This window comes from Herpailurus yagouaroundi, unplaced genomic scaffold, assembly GCF_014898765.1.
Source record: "Herpailurus yagouaroundi ecotype Mexico unplaced genomic scaffold, PumYag 67702, whole genome shotgun sequence".
NCBI classification, from domain to species: domain Eukaryota; kingdom Metazoa; phylum Chordata; class Mammalia; order Carnivora; family Felidae; genus Herpailurus; species Herpailurus yagouaroundi.
The window spans coordinates 5,716,509-5,737,860 of NW_024420501.1; positions in this window are offsets into that span (position 1 = coordinate 5,716,509).

Consider the following 21,352-nt stretch of genomic DNA (forward strand, 5'->3'; position numbering starts at 1 on the left):
TCTTGGTTTCTCTCTCTCTCGGTTTCCTTTGCTCGTTTGTTTTGTTTCTCAAATTCCACATATAAATGAAATCATATGGTATTTGCCTTTCTCTGAATGACTTATTTCATTTAGCAATATACCTTCTACATCCGTCCATGTTGTTGCAAATGTCACCTCACACCTGTCAGAGTGGCAAAAATCAAAAACACAAGACATAACAAGTGTTGATGAAGATGTGGAGAAAAAAGGAACCACCGTGCACTTTTGGTGGGAATGCAAGCTGGCACAGTCACTGTGGAAAACAGTATGGAGGTTCCCCCCCAAAATAAAAATAGAATTACCATATGCAATTACCATATGATCCAGTAATTCCACTACGGTGTATTTACACAAAGAAAATGAAAACACGAATCCCAAAAGATGTATGCACCTCTATGTTTAATAAAGCATTATTTACAATAGCCAAGATATGGAGACAACCCAAGTGCCCCTCAACTGATGAATGGATAAGGAAGATGTGGTGTGTGTGTGTGTGTGTATACATACATACATATATATATGTGTGTGTGTGTATATATCTATAATAGAATACTACTCAGCCACAAAAAAGAATGAAATCTTGCCATATACAAGGTAGAATTTTGATGACTAGCCTCTATGACCTTGTATAATTGGCTGTGTCACAGTTTTTCCTGAAAGCTATGTTGCGTCCACCTGTACCATGAAGCCCTCTATGGAATCCCACGAGTGTCCCAACCCACTTTTTCCTTTATCCTTGGTTTCTGTGTTATGATTTCACAACAAAGAGTATTTTGCTTTGTAAAGATTTTAAAGTTGTGCCCTAAACTAGATAAGAAATACCCAGAAGATAGCCCAGCCTACTCAGAGCGAAAAGAGAGATACATATCTTGTCTTCACTTCTAAGTATGTTTTTCCTTGATACAAAATATTCCATTTTTAAATTATAAGTAAATGATGGACTAGGGGATAATACTGAAACAATTTGCAGGAAGCAAGTATGTGAATGCAGTGATTTGTTTTAGGGCGGAGTTTGTCAGTTGTGGTAAAAGGGGAATTTTCTAGGAGGAATAATAAACATGGCCTATATCCAAAATGCGTCTTCCACCCAAGAACTAACATGTCAGTTTCACAAGTGAACAATGATCATGTCTTTCAAGGGCACTAGAGAAATTCAGCTTCAAAAAGGCATAAACAATGAATATGCTCTGTGATTAATTTGCTACAATTAAGTACTTTTAGGCTTATAATTCATCTAGATGAAGTGCCACTGAGTTAAACCCTTTGTTCACAACTCATTTTGACCCTTGAATAACAGTACAGTAATCAGCCTATTTTCAGGAGGAATGAAACGTCAATGTGTGAACATGCCTTGGGGAACATGCCTTGGAAGGAGAGGTGATCTAGTATTCATGGTCCCCAACACCCATTTTTCCAGATTGGGACACCCACGCAAAGAGAAGTGACAGTCTCAGAACACACAGCTAGTGAGTACCATAAATGGAACCCACGTTTCCCAACTCAAGTCTGCTCAAGTCTGCTCAAACTGTAACAATCCTGTGAAATCTGTTAAAAATCTTTATTGTAATACAGTGGTCTCAGTCACAATAATACTGATTCCACATTTAAAATAATAAAACAGCAACAAGAAAAAACAAAAAATAAATAAAATAAGAAAACACATCTGTCAGAATGGCCCAAACCAACAACACAAGAAACAACAGGTGTCGGCGAGGATGTAAAGAAAAAGGAACCCTCGTATACTATTGGTGTGAATGCAAAACGGTGCAGCCCATGTGGAAAACAGACGGGAGGTTCCTCAAAAAGTTACAAATAGAATTACCTTACGATCCAGCAATCACACTACTGATTATGTACCAAAGAATAATACAGGAACACTAATACAAGGGGATACATGCACCCCTATGTTTATAGCAGCATTATTTACAATAGTCAAACTATGGAAGCAGCCCAAGTGCCCATCTACAGGTGAATGGATGAAGAAGAGGTGATATATACACATACATACATATATATGTATATACATATACATATATATACATATACATATATATACATATACATATATATAATGGAATATTACTCAGCCATAAAAAAGAATGAAATCTGGCCATTTGCAATGACATGGATGGAACTAGAGTGTATTGTGCTAAGTGAAATAAGTCAGAGAAAGACAAATACCATAATGATTTCACTCATGTGGAATTTAAGGAACAAAACAAGCAAAGCAAGAAAGAAAAAACAATTAGAGAGAGAGAGAGAAAACAAGAAGCCGACTCTTAACTCCAGAGAGCAAACCGATGATTACCAGAGGGGAGGTGGGTGGGGGATGGGTGAAAATAGGGGATGGGGATTAAGGGGGGCACTTGTGACAAGCACCGGGTGATGTATGGACGTGTTAAATCACTATATTGTACACCTGAAACTAACACAACACTGTAAGTTAACTGTACTGGAATGAAAACAAGAACTTCAAAAAAGTAAAATCAGAAAATACTGCACTGTAAAGTATGGTGTGTATCTTGTTTAGGCAGATTGTTGGTTGGTTGGTTCGTTTTAGGTTTTGGTTAAAACTGTGACCCAGGCTTGTAATATTTTTTCCTATTTATGCTGTACCTTAAGAAGCATGAATGTCAGCGACCTCGGTGGCATGAGAGAGAGGAGCAGCTGGCAAGTAGGCCACCCGACAAGAATTATTGAACTGCACCAGACCAAGGAGGGTTCATCAAAAGGAGCGGCATTATTTATGAGGCACCTTCCAGCGCTCCCACTCTTTCCCCACGAGTGGTAGATAGCTATGGGGTAAGTCACCTCACTGCGGGCACAGGCTAACAAAGAATCTTTCCATTTCAATTGGACCTACTTGAATATTTATTCATCAAAAGCTATTTTAAGTTTATGCCTCACATCAACTTCTAAATAAGATTATAGGAGATCTTCCTAGAAATACTGTTATAAACAATTCCGTGTTTTTCTTCTTACAAATGTAATCAATGTTTATTGTAAAATTAAAGATACACATATACTTATGATAATACAATTTAGTTACGTGCAATATTTTGGAACCTTTATTTCCAGTTTTTTAAATAATGCATACGTAGGGGTATACAGTATATGTATACACCCATAAACACACAACATTTACATGTCATGAAAATTTCATAGCCTGCTTTTTTTTTTTTTTTTTATTGGCCTCACATTATATAATGAGTATTTTCCAGGTCATTGGGAATCCGTTCTAAATAACACTGTGATGACTGTGTAAGAGACCACAATATGGAAATCACACATTCTTTATTCTTCTGTTAAATATCTAAGAAATCCAAACGTGCTATTATGAACGATGTTGTAGAGAACATTTTGGTAGCTGGGTTATTTTTTATGTTTCTGATTATTTCCTTAGGGTGGCTTCCTACATATATAATCATTTCATCACAAGATGTGAATAATTTGAGGATTTTCACACATGTGGCCAATTTCTTTTTCCTAAATTGTTGCTGGTGTTTGTGAAGTTTCACCTGGTTTTAGCTTTGTGGCTCTGACAGTGAGCTCAGGAATAACATAATTTGCTTGCATATTCAGTAGGCTTCTGCGAGGTCTGCTCAGGCTCTCGTGGACTAAGGAGCCAGGTTTCAGGCATCAGGGTGGTTGACTGAATGATTTCTTTTAGTAATAACTGCATTTTAAACAATTATTTTAGATTGATGATTTTTTCTTAACAATTATGCAAAATGTATTAAGAAACGCCATATTCTGAAGGATGTTGCCCCATTCAAGCTTATATTAAAGGAATGAATTCATATGGGGAGTTTCATGCTTTTTTCCCTACTTCTTGATAATTGATCATAATTTAGCACTTCGTGTTCAAATACAGAAGACTGGTCCTGGCATTAAATTTAGGCTCGAGTTTGACATCCTCAAATTTTACTGAATGACTGAGCTAATTATAACTTGTTTTCAACCTGATTTTATCAAGACATGAGCAGGAGGCTTTTTTTCTAACATACTCTGAATCTCATTATATTCATAAGAACTTCCAGAAGCATAGTTAAATCCTAGAATTTCTGCTGCTTCACTATATGAATTTCTCCAGCCCTTCCCCTTCTAGAACCAGACTCGACATATTCAGCTGTCTTGCAAGTAAAGATCTGCTTATAGACCCAATTTCAGCCACTGGTTGTCTTTCCTAAGGGTCTTTCCAGCTAAAAAAGGAAAAAAGAAAAGCAATAGGCATTAAGTATGCACCAATCTCTCACCTATTACCTTATCCTTATGATTCCCCTGAAAAGTCAGGATTATCAGCACATTGATCAGAGGAAGAAACTGAGGAGTTTAGTTTGGGCAGTAACCCCTGCAAAGACACTCAGAGAGCCAGCAGGACGATTTGTCTGGCCCCCCGAGCTGTTTTTGGATGCACGCCTCCAAGATGCCTTCACGTTCCTAAGAGTCGTTTTGCTTCTCTACTCTCAAGTCCTGTTCCTTTGGAGGCCTCTGAACCAGAAATAGAAGAATTACATGCATCTCTACGTTGTCTGCTACTCACCCAAGTGAGCCTTTCCAAACTGCTATTTCCTTCATCTGAAACTGAAAAGTAAAGTGACTATAGCACAGCACTGGAATAGAGAATGTGGCGGGATTCAAATCAGTTTCCTTGCTGATTTTTCCCAGAACTGGTGTTGTTCGGAAAGTGGAAAAGAAAGGGAAAAAAATGCAGCTTCGTTTTTATCTTTCACAAGTGAATTCAGCTCATGGACTGAGAACACATGTCTGAATCTTTATGTCTCAGAGAACACAAGGAAAAGTAGTTCTACTTCCTGTGAAATTGATGCACAATGTCAAAACTGTTCCTACTGTCTGATGAATATAAACTCACGCATTAGGAGTAGACATAGACCTTCATGCTATGTCATGGAGAAAATTACTTCTGAACATGGTAATAGTATAGAATTTACCTTCTTACAGATAGCAGAATTTCCATTATTATTGCAGATCAGGATCAAATGAATTACATAATTTAGTTCTTTTTCTACTGCTGTGTCTCCTTTTTTTTTTCCTCCCTCCCTATTTATTTGCTCTGCAAATATATAGAAAGCGCCTACTATGTGGCAGGCTCTGTGCCAGGGATAGAGGACAGGAACACGGCTAAGAAGGGGTAACGGGACTGAGGTTCACACAGAGAGTCGTGACACCAAGGCTTTTTCTTTGTCCAGGAAGCAACTTTATTCCTGCTGGCATGGGCTCAGCGGGTTCGTACCCCAAAACCTGAGCCCTGAGCGCAGCGGGGTGTAGCCTTTTATACGATTTCTACTTCTTTGTCTCCCATACATGGTAACACACAGACATACAGTCCGATGGGGCAGTCTACGTTACAGAGTCGTGAAGAATGTCACGTACACACACATAGCCAGGTTCCCCTCCCTTGTCTTGAGGTTTTCAAGGGAGGGGCTTCAGAGGGGGCTCCACCACATTCTCCCTCTTTGATGCTCTGACCCGCCCTGCCCCCGATTTTGGGTCAAAGAGCATCATCTTGGTTTAGAGGTTTATAGTTCCATAATGTCATCACATGTGTGGCCGTTTTCTTTTTCACCATTGCCTCAATGAGGCTGGAGACCGACGGTATAACCAGGGGAGCTAGGCAACTAACTGGCATTCATGCCAGCAAAACCCTCTAGCTTTTGCAGCTTGAGCCGGATGTCCCCTTGGGCCCGACCTACGAAAGCCACATTGACCATCCGCTGGTTAACAGGTGCCTCTGGATCAAGAGTGGGTGTAGAGATAAGATGCATCATATAGTCTTTCATGGAACTGGCTTGGGCTCTCCTCGGGAGCCTGGAGCACCTCTGATGTTTCACTCATATTTATGGCCTTTCCCCCACCTCCATCTATGCTTGAATCATTTGGGTCCCATTTGGGGTCCTCCCCAGGGAAGTGAGCCCGAGCATAAGCCTGGGTATCTAACATCCCAGCCAGGGCAATTCTCCTGTAACCATTTTAGGGCCGCCTGGGTAACTCGGCGACACTCCTCCGTATGGAAGAGGGTCAGGAGGAGTCGGTGGCCGTCTATCCAAGTGGGTTTGTGGGTTTGAATTACGGACTGCATTCCTCCAATGGTGCTTCCAATTCAGGAGGTCCGTAGTGGTCAAGGGTTGGCACACAAAAACACGCCAGCCTCCTTGGATCTGGCCTTCCTGGTCATAACAGATGGGTCCCCTGGTTTCCTCCAGTAGCATCTGTAGGGCTCTCCAGTGTTGCTGCAGGGAGGGGTTGTCTCTGCTGGCCTGATCTTCTAGGGGCGTACGAGGTTAGGACTGGTGGTCCAGGTGAGCTGGTCACATCTGGAGAGGCTGGTGGTGCTAGAGATAGTGAGGCCTCAGGACTAAGGGCAGGCTCTGGTGGGGTCTTGACAGCCGGGGTGGCTGGAGGCACAGGTGGCAGTGAGGGGTACTGGGGGGCATATGGCAGTGGGGTCCCCTCAGGCTCTCCCGACAGTACGGGTTTTTCAGTTTGGGGCCAGCGTTTGGAGGAAGCCGTGACACGAGCCATCGTAACTTTACAGTTGTCTTCAATATAAACTTTCAGCCAAGGCAGCCGGGATAGGACCGGGTCTTGCCAACAGTGTAAGGAAATTGGTGGAGATGGCCTGGATCCCCCACAATGACCCTGAACACTCGGCCAACTAGTTACTTACCAAGGGAGCCCTCAGAGGGCCAGCCCACCCCGAACGATGGCCAATCAATTGCACAGAATGTCCAGAGCTTATGGAAGTTCGTTTCACACCATAATCTCCTGAATATCCCTTTTTTAAATTCCTCAACATATACTCTAGGGTAGTCGGTTTACTCTGCTTTCCACCCGTTTCGTCTCCCTAATGGACAACTTTCATGCAAAAGAGAGGAAAAAGGGGCAAGGGAGGGACTAATTTGGAGAGGACGCACACTGGCTTCGCCGGTTTCTAGCCGCTCTCCTCTCAGAGATATTTCAGGCACCTCTTAGCGTTGGCGGGTTCAGTGTCAAGCCCTGACTTGGATCAGACTGCCAAGGAAGTCTGATGCCACCTTGCACAGTATAAGGTCGCCCCGGAACCGGAGAACAGGACTCAACACTCGCTTCAGCCCCTTGCTCGGGTCAGAATCTTTCTGCTGTCTCTCTCATTCACACAGTCGCACAGCGACTCCAACCCGCTGCCCAGCGCCCAGCGCCTTGGAGTTGCAGTTACTCCTTATGGAACTACTCAGGCAACTCTGGGAGGTCATCAGACTCCCCTTCTGCCTCTTACGGGGTAGGTCTACCAAACGAACCCGGGTTCTTACCAGTCTGATGGGCGGCACTCCCTGAGCTGGGTCCTGGGCCTCACTGGGTTCCATTCTACTTCTTTGTCTCCCACACATGGTAACGTACAGACGCACAGTCTGAATGGGGGGGGGGGTGTCTATGTTCCAGAGTCGTGAGGAATGTCGCACACGCGCACATAGCCAGGTTGCCTTCCTTTGTCTTGAGGTTTTCACCACGTTCCTTAGGGAGGGGCTCTAGCACAAAAGTACATTTAGCATGTCACAGTGAAACTTTGGAAACAAGAACAACTAGGATTTGTTTACTACTTGAAAGATTATAATTAACAAAGTCATTTAATTTTGATAGCTGCAAGAAAGAGGGATTATTATGCCCATTTTCCTGATGAAGAAACTGAAGCTCAGAGAAGTTTAATGACTCGCCCTAGATCACACAGCAAGTAAGAGGTGAAGCCAGTTAAGTGCTGGTTCATCTGAATCCCATGTCTGTGGTGAAATACATAAGAGTCATGGCCTTTATTTCTCTTTCTGCTATAATGTGTTTTCATTTTACTTAGGTAACTTAACAGACATAAGAGTTTAGGCACAGAACATTAGATTTGGAAAATCAAGAACTCTTGAGAAAAATTATATTAGTGTTTTAAATCATAAAACAAATTAAATCATTTATTAGACATGAATAAATGAAATAGAATAAATGAAATGAACAATGAAAGGTCGGATAATTTGATTCAACGAAAGAAACATTTATTACCTCCTACGGGCAGAGAAGCATTTGAGAATATAAACATTAAAAAGGCATGGACCCCCATGTCCTGGGGCTTGGAGTCTAACTTACAAGTCAGAGATATAGAAATGATTCCAGTAAAAAAGCCAAGGATTGTAAGTAAAAGCTGTAACAGAGGTTGAGAAAACATGCAGTGGGGCTGGGAGGAATACATATCTGATCTCCACACAGACAACCCAATTGGACTTTTTGAAGGGTATTGGATCAATATCGACGTTAAAGAAAATAAATATTACTTGAATAAACCGGGGGAAGGCATTGACGACAGGGCGAAAGTTCTGAGCAAAGGTCAAGCACAATGGTTTTAAAACTGTTTGGGTTCCAAAAAAAAAAGTTTTTGGGTCAATGATGCCAAACTGCGGATAGTTGAAGGTGGCAGGATGACAAACATCCTTCTCTCATTTCCCAACAATGACCACATTAAAATGATGATGAACATTTGAAAACATTAGCAGGCAAGAGGCACTAACAAATCCATTGTACACGGAAAGCACTGGAGGATGGGGGCTGGTGAAGCAGAGAAGGACGTGAAGCATAGAAACCCATGCACTTAAGGATCTCATCCAGCAGAACGAAGAGACGTTCATTACCAAAAGTTGGAAGACTGGGGAATTAATAATAAACATGCCACTTGCTCAATCAAACATTTTCATACCTTCTCCTTAAATTATGATATTTACAGGAGCCAAGCACATGCCCACTGTGCAAGAAAAAAGCAAGGGTTCTCTAAATAAATTAAATGGCCCCAGAGCAAACTTGCTTATGTTTTCGCAGTAATGCATCTCCTGATCTAATAACCTAATATTCACCAAGCCCTATTCAAGTAGTGAAAGAAAGAGTCACAGGACTGAAAACCATGAGCTGAAGTCAAAGTCTGCATAAGGCAGAGTTGGTCTCCTGTTTCGCTTCCAGAATGCCTACAGTCAAGTCTGTAGCCCAAGGGCAAGTTAACTGTGTATGCCACTAAACCTGTCCCAGCCTTAGATTTCTCATCTTTAAAGGAGAAAGGAGAATACATAACCGGTGTATTTATTAAGGTAACTTGATTAAATTCAGTGTGATCAATATTTAATGAGAATGTGTCATATGGCACTCACATGTGGAGGAGCGGGGGTGAGAGGACAAGAAGACGTGGATCTGAGTCCCTGAACATTAGAAATCGTACGTAAGGTTCGCCGGGGTGGCTCAGTCAGTTAAGTGTCCAACTCTCGATTTCGGCTCAAGTCATGATCTCATGGTTCGTGGGCTTGATGTCTGGTTTGCATTGATGCTTGGGGTAGGATTTAATGGAGAGGGAAAATAGCACGTGACATTAAAAAACAAAAACAAACAAACAAAAACGACAACAACTCACAGAGATAGAAATATGCCAAGTGACTTTGGAAACTACCCTGAATGGAGTAAAGGCTTCAGAAGTAAGAAAATCTTTGGGTGTAACTTTTCAAAAGTAGGTTAGGGAAAGTGAGCCTATTAATCACAGAGGTCAGACCCAAACACAGATTTTTCCCAGAGTGCTAGGAGACTGGTTGCAGCAGAGTTGGGGTTCATATGATGGCCCTGTTAATAAGTAGATTTGAGTGGCTTTGAGGATTGGATGTGATCAGTCGATCCGTATGAATAATCTAGGCCCTCATATTTTGAGCAAACTGTCCCACACTACAGTGTCTAGTCATCTGTATCAAGAATCACTTTCAGGGAGCCTGGGGAGGCGTCCAACTTCGGCTCTGGTCATGATCTCGCGCCCGGAGTTCGAGCCCTATGTCGGGCTCTGTGCTGGCAGCTCGGAGCCCGGAGCCTGCTTCGGATTCTGTGTCTCCTCTCTCTGCCCCTCCCCCGCTCACACTCTGTCTCTCTCTGTCTCTCTCTCTCTGTCTCTCTCTCTCAAAAATGAACATTAAAAAAAATCAGAAAAATAGAATCACTTTCATTTTTTTTAAATGCTTATTTATTTGAGAGAGAGAGAAATAGGGGAGGGGCAGAGAGAGAGGGAGAGAGAGAGAATCCCAAGCAGGGTCCACGCTGTCAGCACAGAGCCCGACATGGGGCTTAATCCCACAAACCTTGAGATCATGAACCGAGCTGAAATCAAGAGTTGGGTGCTTAACAGACTGAGCCACCCAGGCGCCCCAAGAATCACTTTCAGAATGTCAAGAATGGCCGGCATGTCTCAAGTGCGTCAACGAACATGGCCCTCAAAATGGTCTTCTCCCCATCCACTGCTGTGGCACAGAAATCTAAGAAATGCTCCCTCCCGGTGTGGGTGCCACTGATCCACGGACTTACCAGGCTCTGCCTTCTGATTCTTCAACCTGTGCATCCCATCTTGCCCGCCCCCTTTGCAGGACCCTTACCGATAGAGCTTTGTTGGCTCCTTGCTTCTGTTGGACGCTATGAATTAGCTCACCTGGCTTGACCAAGGGCATCGCGGTGTCATTCCCACTTTCCCTCATGCCCAGGAGTCATGGGCAGACCCACGCCTGCCGCAGCCCCACCTACTTTCAGCCCAGGCAGAGCCCTAGGTGCCCCTTTATTCAAGGACACTGACATTCAGACACTGCCGACGTTCTTCCTTAAAGCTAAGCCCTCCACCAGCTACTTTATGCAAGCCATCGGTATTAGGCTTCACAATAGTCACGTGACACCGATTTGATCACGTCCATTTTCCAGATGAGGAAATTAAGGCTCAGAGAGGGGAGTTAAGCATTCCCATGTCACACAGTGAGTGAGGAGGCTGGCCGCACCCCAGAGCTGGATGCTCTCCAATGAATTCCCAGCACCGCGTTTTGTCCTGACGGCGCAAGCTCTTCAGATGTTAAAGATACTGGCCATGTCATCTTCGCCTCAAATGAAGCCACTGCAATCACTGAAACTTCCTCCCTTGGCATATGATTTCCAGCAGGACCCCTATTGAGTTGCTCTCGTCTGGCGATGATCCACTGTGACCATTTACCTGTATGCGGATAGAGGTATATTCGGCTCTCTGTATGGACATTTTTGTGACACAGAAGATTTACTTTGCTAAAACAGTAGCGTTAGCCATCGCACCTGGTAGTACCAGTGTGGCTTACGGAAGGCATGGAATGGTAAATTGGGTCTGCGAGTAAATAGAGAATATTCTAATGTAAGCATCATTCCCTTTTTTTTTTTTTTTTTTTTTAATTTTTTTTTTTCAACATTTATTTATTTTTGGGACAGAGAGAGACAGAGCATGAACGGGGGAGGGGCAGAGAGAGAGGGAGACACAGAATCGGAAACAGGCTCCAGGCTCTGAGCCATCAGCCCAGAGCCCGACGCGGGGCTCGAACTCACGGACCGCGAGATCGTGACCTGGCTGAAGTCGGACGCTTAACCGACTGCGCCACCCAGGCGCCCCAAGCATCATTCCCTTTAATGTCACCTCGGTCGCTGTGCTTTGGAGTCGATGTGAAGGGGTGCAAAGAAATAACATATATGATGCCACCCAGCATTAAAGACAAAATGTGCTATAAACAAAGACTGCGTATTTTAAAGCGGGGCGAAGGAGGCAATTTTCTTTAAAAGCTAATAATTTGCTGCTAACTACTAAGGGAAGAAGCTGTTCCTTTGTTGGCCCGTCTTCGTTGCCAATCCATCTCAAATTGCAAGTACTTACGTAAAATTAAATACAAAAGAGTTCAGGAACATCTTCGGGTTTCAAGTTGAAAACACAGCTCAGAATATGCACGATGATTTTGTCCTGCATGGTCACCCTGTAATTTTTATTTTTTGCTTTTAATGGAAAGGAAAGAGTCAGACTATTAGCGAGGGGCCTCTACTGGGGCAAAACCCCTCTGGAAATTCTGCCGAAACTCACAGCACACAGCACAGCCTGCTTCAGAGGGACAAGGAAAGAGCCCACCTGAAAAGCGGCACAGTGAATGCATGTTTCAGAATATTCTAATATCCTGAAGGGGGAAAAAAAGAAATAAAAATAGAAGGAAAAAGAAGCCAAAGTGTCTGACCAACCACAACCTAAAAGTTAAGACTTTCCCTTGCTTGTAAAACACGAACGAGGGTTTTGGGCTTTATTTTGCTTGATAATAATATTTTATGAGAGAAATATAAATCAAAACAATCTGACGATGTTGTTACAAGGAAGAAAACAGCGTTGCAGTTCATCTTCTTTACTACAGACAACAAGAAACAAGGTTCCTCTCTGAAGAAGGCATTTTATGAGAAGCACGGTTATTTAAAAGTACACTTCTCAGTGAAGGCTTGCTATATCTAGCATTGTTTGAAGAGCAGAGCACTGGATTGAAATCTAATTTCAAACCACTGGATTTGGTTTGATATATTAAAGGTTACAAAATGTGCTTTATAAATATTTCATAGGATTCATGTCCTTGGGTGAGAGGTAGATTTGTTTATCTTTACCACTTTTGTTTTGTTTTTTTTACAATATACTATATTGTTTCTGAAATTGTATTTTTCCCGAAATGCTATTAAATATATTTGCATAATAGCGCATGAAACCTCATCAGAGGAAAAGGTATCTTTCCCCTACGTATTAAATACGACTCCCCCAAAGTACAGTATTACCAATTAATGCCACCGTGGCTTTTGGTATTCCACTCTTCTTTACCGTTTAACGTTTAACATTCTGCAGAATATTTCTCTTCATAATATTACATAAAATTTCATCTAAACACAGATTCCTTTTGAGTATATCACCAACGGCAGACATGAAACCTACTGATACAAATATACTCCGAATGAAGACTATTAAAAATGAATGTCTGGAGGGGCGCCTGGGTGGCACAGTCGGTTAAGCGTCCGACTTCAGCCAGGTCACGATCTCACGGTCCGTGAGTTCGAGCCCCGCGTCGGGCTCTGGGCTGATGGCTCAGAGCCTGGAGCCTGTTTCCGATTCTGTGTCTCCCTCTCTCTCTGCCCCTCCCCCCGTTCATGCTCTGTCTCTCTCTGTCCCAAAAATAAATAAAAACGTTGAAAAAAAAATTAAAAAAAAAAAAAAAAGAATGTCTGGAGTACTAAGTAACAGTACTTGACTTCTGTATTACCATTGCTAGAATCGGAAGTAAGGCTTCCTGGAACGCAATTCGCTGGTCGCTCGCTGGAATCTTTCGACTAGGATCCAGGTGACACTAACTTGCCAGGTGACTTGGGAAAGAGCTGCCAAAACGCAACATCAGAGTGAGCACGACGTACACCAGAAACGCTTCTTGGGGTGCCGGGCCCTGGACAGTGTATGACCCCTTTTGGGTATGGCAGTGCTCTCCGGTGCAGGAAATATAACAAGCTTTGAAAACGTGAAAAAGATAGAAACAGCCAAACTGACGAGACGGAGGAATTCTCCCCCACTTGCTATGTGACTTCGCAAATAAGTCACTTCACCTCTCTGGGCTCGAGTTTTCTCACCTGTAATGTAGGGGAAATCTTTTTTTTTTTTTTTTTTAATTTTTTTTTAACGTTTATTTATTTTTGAGACAGAGAGAGACAGAACATGAACGGGGGAGGAGCAGAGAGAGAGGGAGACACAGAATCGGAACCAGGCTCCAGGCTCTGGGCCATCAGCCCAGAGCCCGACGCGGGGCTCGAACTCACGGACCGTGAGATCGTGACCTGAGCGGAAGTCGGATGCTTAACCGACTGAGCCACCCAGGCGCCCCATAGGGGAAATCTTTAATAGGTAAACTTTCATGACCCTTGTCTCTAATGCTCTGAGTCCCTTGAGTCTTGGGTAAGAAAATATTAGCTCACTACTTCCCTAGATGTTTGTAAATAATGTTCAGCGATGTTCAATCATTAAAAAAAATACATCTAGCATTATTCGTCTATTATTCACCTACTAATCTATGCATCACCTAGTTTATTAATGTTTTTATCCTCAATTAAGATGCTATCTAGAAAATGTGTATACAATCAACCAGGAGACAGAAGTATTTACGGTACTGATGAACGATACAAGGACCCACTTGTAAAAAAAGATCGGAAAAAAGGGCAAATTTGTTTCCTCTGCTTGAACTGCTCTTAGACACTAGAGCGCCCAGAGCTGGGACTCACACCCTAGACTTTCCTGGTTCTCAGGCTTTCAGGATTGGACGGGATCTACACCGCTGGCTTTCCTGGGTCTCCGGCATGCTGACTGCTGATGACAGCAGGTGGGACTTCTCAGTCTCCACGACAGCTTGAGCCAATTCCTCCTAATAAATCCCCTTTTAAATACTTCTCTATATATCCTATTGGTTCCATTTCTCTGGAGAACCGTCGCTAATGCAGAAACCACATGATCAGTAGTGGTGTGAACAATTAAAATGCTGCGGCGGGTTGGGAGAAGAAGCGTCTAAAGGCAGGTATTCCCTTAAGAGAACGATCCCAGTAATCCAGACAAAAGGTAAGAAGGCTTTGGACTGGGGTGTGGGTAGCTGAAAAGCAAAGAGCGTGGCTAATGTCATGGATACTTGGAAGGAGGAAAGGATGGGTTTGGGTGGCAGCCTGGAACAAAGGTGATAGAGAGAAAGAGGAATTGAAGATGTGTCCTAATTTTAAAATCTGTGTGATGTGGAAGCTCATAGGGTCCTTAATGAACATAACGACATTAAAAAAGAGGACCCGAAACGGATGGGGCAAAAAATAAAAATTGGCTACGATATGGAGAAGTTCCGTCAGGATTCAATGGTAGAAAGGTTTGGTAGGCAATTAGAAATAGAGACCAATACCCATGTGGGAAGTAGGTCTACATCGAAGCTTTGGTCCACCACATAGAAATGTGAACTAAGGGTGTGGGAATAAATGATATTCGAAAGAGATAAGCTGACAAGTGACTCTATGACAAGTGAATAGAGGCTTGAGGCTAGTAATTATAGCTGGGAGTTTATCTTGGAGTAATGCTAACCTAACATTATTATGTATGCATATATATTCTGCTTCCTGCCGGATGGTAGATTAACCCCATGCTTGTTCTTTCGACAAACTAGTTAACTCAATTAGGTAGATGGCGATGGAAATCTGAATACATATGTGATAAAAGAAATTTGATTTTTTCACATCCTCTGCAATGTTTTGAGGTAGAAATAAAAAGGCTCAATAACAGCCATGCAATTAATTAATTTTTCCTCAGATTACCTTTACCTTTTACTGCAATTCTGTCTGTGCTACACCGGTCCCTCAGGAAAACCAGATAAGCCACTGTGGTCACAAAGGGGCTTATCTTCTAAGGAAAGGCAGAAGGACCTCCCAGCATAGCTAAAACCAGAAGTTTTTTCTCTTAACTCATTTATTAGATATTTGCCAGTCATAATTTTAGCACATTTCAAGGTGAGGAAAAAGTAATAAAAAAAAAAAAAGTTGTTGCTTTGACAGAGCATGAGCTGGGGAGGGGCAGACAGAGAGAAGCACAGAATCCGAAGCAGGCTCCAGCCTCTGAGCTGTCAGCACAGAGCCCGATGCGGGGCTCGAACCCACAAGCCATGAGATCATGACCTGGGCTGAAGTCAGACACCTCACCGACTGAACCACCCAGCTGCCCCTCTAGCCATTTTAAATGTGACTAGACAGGACTATAATGGAAATGTTCAGCGTGCAAGGGTCAAAGAGAATTGGACCTTCCCCTACTGACTTCTGGAGTTAAAATTTGGGGGAACAGGGAAAGAGCACGCTTGAGTGGGTCTCCGCACCACCCAAAGAAAGAATAGAATTCCAACTGATGATGGGTCTCAAGCCGAGGGCCACGCACCAGCTAGCACAAACCGCCCCCCCCCAACCCAGGTGGGATGTGTGTGAGGTTCCTCAGGCACTCCTGGCTACCCAAGAACAAGGGAAAGGACAGAAAACAAACAGGTAAACTGGTAAGAGTCTCCATCAGTTGACAAATATCTTAGTAGTATCACCAGAAAAAGGCAGTCTTATCAACAGCTAGAGGGAAAAACAACCAGAGCTTGACAAGAGCTAGGCCTCCAGTAATCTGTAAATCCTCTTTAGCATATGGAAAGCCCTTTAAGAAACTTCCTCTTGACTTTACCTCCCCCCACTCTACAGTATAAAAGCAGTCACCCTTCACAGCCCCAGTGCAGCTCTTTCTGCCCACAGGCCCTGTCCCCATGCTTTAATAAAACCACCTTTTTGTACCGAAGACTCCTTCAAGAGTTCTTGGCCATCTGCTCCAAACCTCCACCGCCACCCTAAAAACCCCATCGCAACCGTAGACATTAAGCATTCGATGACATTGCTCACGATTTTCTAAGCAGTGTCGACAAAAGAGAAAATGTACGCACAAACTCCACGCTGCACTGGTATTAGGAACAAAGCAAACGTAGCTTTAAACATACTATCTTGGTTGACGGGTGCCTAGCTGGCTCAGTCGGTTAAGCGTCCAACTCAGTCGGAACATTTCGGCTCAGTTCATGATCTCGTAGTCCATGAATTTGAGCCCCACATCGGGTTCTGCCCTGACAGTGCATAGCCTGCTTGGGATTCTCTGTCTCTCTCTCTCTGCCCCGCATGCTCGCTCGCTCTTGCTCTCGCTCTCATAAATAAATAAGTAAACAGGGGCGCCTGGGTGGCGCAGTCGGTTGGGCGTCCGACTTCAGCCAGGTCACGATCTCGCGGTCCGTGAGTTCGAGCCCCGCGTCGGGCTCTGGGCTGATGGCTCGGAGCCTGGAGCCTGTTTCCGATTCTGTGTCTCCCTCTCTCTCTGCCCCTCCCCCGTTCATGCTCTGTCTCTCTCTGTCCCAAAAATAAATAAACGTTGAAAAAAAAAATTTAAAAAATAAATAAGTAAACAAACAAACAAACAAACAAACGTGGTGGAAAATTCAGCCAATGAATAAGGTGGGTGCATAAACATATCCCCAGGAAGTTGATGTTGCTTTTAAGAAATATTAAACTATTAAATTTACCCCAACATCTGGAAGATAAATTCTCTTTATGCATTTTTAATTTTTTTCCTTATGCATTTTTAAAATAAAGACTTAGACTATATATTCGCCTGCACAAGAAGGTAAAGAATTTGATAGAGTTCCTCCAGCCCCCAAAGCAAATCATTTTCTGCAATTTTTCTCATTTTGGCAATAAAACAACATAGATATTTTTTTCCTTAAAAAATACAGTCTTATTAAATTCCACACTGGGACTTGAACTGTATGAATATAAAACTGTTATTTTATATTCAAAGCTAGTCCAATTATAAGCCTGCAATCTTGCTGTAAATCTTACTCCCTTGTCTTCAAGATAAATGTTGATTTAAAGATTATAATAGAGAATTAAACAAAAAATGATCCATGCAAGTTGCCCATAACTTTTATGTTTTTCTAAGGATGGCTGTAAAATGAGCCACCTTCAGTTACCCCCAGGTCCCCATAATTGCTTAAACTCCATCCTGTGTTTTGATGTCTGTGTGTCAAAAAGTTTGTGAAAGAATGATAAATAGAATTTGAATTCAGTATTTGACATTTCCAAATTTATTGTGTGAATTTCATTGTTTATTCATTCTCTTTTTAAACGTTTATTTCTTTCTGTGAGAGAAAGACAGTGTGCCAATTGGGGAGGGGTAGACAGAGAGGGAGGCACAGAATCCGAAGCAGGCTCCAGGCTCTCATCCGTGAGCACAGAGCCCGACACGGGGCTCCAACCCAAGGACGGAGACTTCATGACCTGAGCCGAAGTCGTATACTTAAAAGGACTGACCACCCAGGCACCCCTTACTGTTACTCATTCTTACCAACTGATAATTGGAAAATGCTACAGACTGTTTCCCTTCCTCCAAATTCATTTGGTGAAAACACTCCCAAGTGTGTTGGTGTTTGGAGGTGAAGCCTCGGAATTGAGTAGCTCATGAGGGCTAGGTCCTTGTGAATGGGATTAGTGCCCTTATAAAAAAGAGACCTTAGAGAGTTCCCTTGCTCCTCCCACCTTGGGAGGACATAACAAAGATGTCAACTATGCTCTAGGAGGCAGACCCTCACCAGACTTCAAATCTGACTGCACCATCTTGGATGTCCCAGCCTCCAGAACTATGAGAAATAGATTCCCGTTGTGTAAGATATTTTAGCTTATGGTGATTTTGTCATCGCAGCACGAACGGATCAAGAGAGAAAGGGAGGTGTTTTCTCCTAGAAATGGACTTAGTGATTATTATTGTTGTTATATACCACTTTGATTGGAATTAAGTTGGATTTCCCTCACTATTTTTCTAGAAATTTCCTAGCAATGAATTCCTTTCCGTCATATAAATGACCAAATTATACTTGCTTCTTTTTATATGTGGATGGAGGACGGAGGAGTCCAGGAAAGTCCCAACAATAAGCTTTTCTAGGCGCCAGTGAAAGATGAATCTCCTTCAGTGTTCACCATCAGTCTTTATCCCGCCATCTCTTGAGCAAGAAGAACCCATCTTTCCTCCTTGTAGCACAAATGCAGAAAGCCAGCTTGCCTCCCACTGCAAAGATGTACACAATGTGTGGAGATGTAAATATATATTCGTTTAATTATATTTATATATTGAAGCCAGCCTGTTGATGACCAGAGGTTTGCTTCTGGGTTACAAAACAATAACTGAGTGGGGCACGTGGGTGGCTCAGTCGGTTGAGCGTCCGACTGAAGTCGGGACCATAGTGTGACTGGGTATTGTTTACTCTTAAGGCCTTTAATCTTCTGAGAAAATAACTTGAAATAGGCATCCATCCACTTACTTGTTCTGCATAAGAATGTTGGCTACGTGTATGTCATTGCTGGGGTGCTTTGGTTCCAAACAGGAAGCCCTGACCAGAAAGGGTGGTGGGTTTTCAGGTGCCACTCCACATCTAATGTCCATTTAACACTCAAACAAAAGAGTGATCTATTCCAACACTTAACGGTAGTGCCTCGGGTGCCGCCGCCAAAGACAGAAGATGTTTGTCACAGCGGAGAGCAACATGCAAAATGGGTTTGAAGGTGGCAGGAGACCTGTCGTCGAGCCTGGCAATTTAGGAAACTGAGGCTGAGGACGGTCGAGGTGGCTCTACCTCTAGTCCCGAAAAAGAGTAGAAGAATGTGACTCCAAAAAGGATCCCGCTACCAGACTTTGTTCCTGACAGCCCAGAACCCCCCCAAGTGCCCGCTGTCGTTGATATGCAGCCACAGGATATGCTGACTGATCTGGAGACCTCTGCCCCAAATTCCAAGCATGCATAGAAAACTGAGAATATCAGGAAATCCAATTTTTTTCTCCTTAGGAGCGAGAAGAAAATATGGCCCTAAAAGGTGTTAGTAAGGGGAGCGTGGGGAGAACTCTGATTTGGATCTTCTTTTAGTTGAAATGCGAATTTCAAGAACCTTTTGGCAACCATGGAAAATAATCTCATCTAAATTGCTTTACTGTCTGTCAGGTGTTTTTTGAAGAAAAAACAATCATCCCTGCAATCACATCTTGGAATTGCCTTGATTTTTCAACAATTTAAACTCTAGTGTAGTCCTGTATAGAGAACGTCACTATAGTTTTGAGTGTATATGTTGTGGGCGTTGATAATTTTATACCAGCTCCTTTAACTGTATCATCTTTTCCTGCCTTCGGGCATCAGAGCTCCAGGGTCTCGGGCCTTTGGGCTCCAAGAATTACACCAGCACCCCGTACTTCTCGGCCTTCAGACGCGGACCGCATCATACCATCGGCTTTCCTGGTTCTCCAGCTGCACACTGCACACTGCAGGACTTCTCAACCTCCAAAACTATGTGAGCCAGTTCCTAAAGTAAACCAATCAGCCAATCAATCTTTCTCTGTCTCTCTCTAAATACGTATACAGTTGAGCCTCAAACAGTGTAGGGGTTAGGGGCACTGATACCCTGCACATTTGAAAATCTCCTATATAACTTCCGACTCCCCCAAACTCAACTACTAGTAGCTTACTCTTGACTGGAAGCCTTACAGCTAACATGAACGGTCGATTAACACAATTTTGTAGGTTATATGTATTATAGACTCCATTTTTTTTTTTAATTTTTTTTTTTTTTTAATTTTTTTTTCAACGTTTATTTATCTTTGGGACAGAGAGAGACAGAGCATGAATGGGGGAGGGGCAGAGAGAGAGGGAGACACAGAATCGGAAACAGGCTCCAGGCTCTGAGCCATCAGCCCAGAGCCTGACGCGGGGCTCGAACTCCCGGACCGCGAGATCGTGACCTGGCTGAAGTCGGACGCTTAACCGACTGCGCCACCCAGGCGCCCCTAGACTCCATTTTTACAGTCAAGTAAATTAGAGAAAAGAAAGTTATTAAGTAAATCAGAAAGAAGAGAAAATACATTTCCAGTACTGTATGTATTTATCAAAAAAAAGTCCACGTGTAAGTGAGTCCATGTAGTTCGAACCCATGTTGTTCAAGGGTCAACTGTGTGCGTGTATATACATCATCGATTATCTATCTTTTTGGCTCTTTCTCCGGAGAACCCTGACCGATACCCCTATTTAATTTTTTTTTAATGTTTATTTATTTTTGAGAGACAGAGAGAGACAGAGTGTGAGCGGGGGAGGGGCAGAGAGAGAGAGAAAGACACAGAATCTGAAGAGGCTCCAGGCCCTGAGCTGTCCGCACAGAGCCCGACGCGGAACCCCGAACCCACAAGCCGCGAGATCATGACCCGAGCCAAAGTCGGACGCCCAACCGACTGAGCCACCCAGGCGCCCCATACCCCTATTTAATTTTGCCATTGCAGAAAACTTAATTCATTCCCTTTTAACACCTTTCATCAATAGCAATCTTTCTGGTTATTCATCTTGCCTCTATTCCCTGCCCCTACTAAACTAGGACTCTGATCGTGCCGTGCGCTATTCAGGATCCTGCGGCGTGTTCTTTCTTGTTCAAGTACCTCCACCTGCCACCTGCATCAACCTTCTTGGACTCTTTGGTGCCTCATCTTCCCATCCCATAGCTATCATCCAAAGCAGACCACAGGCCATGATGACTGGTCTCTGTGCCTTTACTCATCATCCCTTCTAAAGACGATCTTTTCTCCCATTACCTCATAACTAAATCCAATTTGTTGTTCAAAGTTCAGTTCAAATGCCACATTCTTTAACTCATTTGTTAGGAATTCCGCACCCTCTTTCTACGTACCCTCCCAACTGGAAGTATCTTGTCCTTCTCCTGATCTCTGATAGCCTGTTATCTAACTTTATTTTACAGAATTAATCATTTTCTACTGCTTTCTGTGTTTTAGGTAATATATTTATTCAAATATCTTATTGTCTGTACTCTGCTGAAGTCTTGATAAAGGACTATGGAACTGTGTTCATTTCAGTGGGGGGGC